Genomic DNA, 1,482 nt, shown 5'->3' with positions numbered 1-1,482 from the left:
AATCTCTTAGGAATTTTCAAGACCTGTGTTGATTTAAAATGTTTTAGGTATAAAACTAGTGTTTTATGGCAAACGTAAATCCACATATATATCTGTAATTATTCAAGCTGTAACTGTTGTACAGTTTGAAAATAAAAAGTTGGAAAAATCATTTCCAGGCATATCTAAGCAGACAGCTAGCCAGTAAGCAGACTATTTCTGTCCCATTGCTTATGGGACAGAAAAAACTTTCGCTACTTTGGTAGTGTTCGATTGTTTGTTTCTTTTGAATTTCTTGCGAAGCTCCACGAGGGCTATCTGCGCTATCCGTCACTAATTTAGCAGTGAAAGACTAGAGAGAAGGCACTTAGACATCACTACCAACCGCCAACTCTTGGGCTACTCTTTAACCAACGAATAGTGGGATTAACCGTCACAATATAACGCCCCACGGCTGGAAGGGTGAGAATATTTGTTGGAATGGCGATTCGAACTCGCGACCTTCAGATTGTGAGTCAAATGCCTTAACCTCCTGGCCATACTGTGCCTCGGTAGTGTTCGAAATATCAACATCTATCAAGAAAATTGAAAATAACTAATCATTTTCTCCGTTGAGAATTTATAACATTAAAAACCAGGTTTCAATACCAGTGGTAGGCGCAGCACAGATAAATCATTATGTAGCTTTGCGCTTATCAACAAACAAGCCATTGAAAATTTATCTTCCCTATTTCTGATTCGTAAAGAACAAGAAACAATAACCTTTCAACAAATTTTGGATATTATATTTTTACTTTTTCAACATTTTTCCTGTCAAAAGAAATTTCTGTGTTTAACAAGATGCTCCAATCCATTTTTTCTCATACAATCATAGCTACCATTGTTATGCATGATGTAGCCCTGAATCTTACCATTCCATAACTGGTATAGAATATATCTTTATTCAAGGAATATTTTTTTCTAAATTGTCATGCAGTTTCTGCATGTAATTAATTAGTCGCATCATCATTGACTCGTTGTCTGGAAGTAGTAAACGTGTACTAATCATTTTATGTAGTAAAGGCTACAGTGGTATTACAGAGTAGAATTAATTTCCCCAAAGAATTACAAAGCAGGATATTCGAAAAAATTATAAAAGAATGAGATTGGACACAATGTTAAAAAACAATGAAACAATCCTTTATTCAATAACATTATCAAATAGTGCCTTTACTGGAGAAATCTGTAAAGTTATGAGAGTATCAAAACCTGTATCAGACTGAGAAAACATAGCATTATATGCATGAAACAACACTCCTGTATTATCCCTGGTCGCTTACGCTACCCACGTGATTGTTGGTCGTCCCCACTGAAATCTAAGAGAGGTTATAACTTCGAGACATCAACTGACCTTCTAGTGGGAAAAAATTCGCTGTCTACTTTGATACATAGTATATATATAAAACTTTGCAGAAGGGAACTTAATGACTTTCTTGACCAACATGATATATGAAAACTGCACAT

The sequence above is a fragment of the Limulus polyphemus genome, unplaced genomic scaffold (genome assembly GCF_000517525.1).
Source record: "Limulus polyphemus unplaced genomic scaffold, Limulus_polyphemus-2.1.2 Scaffold210, whole genome shotgun sequence".
NCBI classification, from domain to species: domain Eukaryota; kingdom Metazoa; phylum Arthropoda; class Merostomata; order Xiphosura; family Limulidae; genus Limulus; species Limulus polyphemus.
This window is presented reverse-complemented; position numbering follows the sequence as displayed.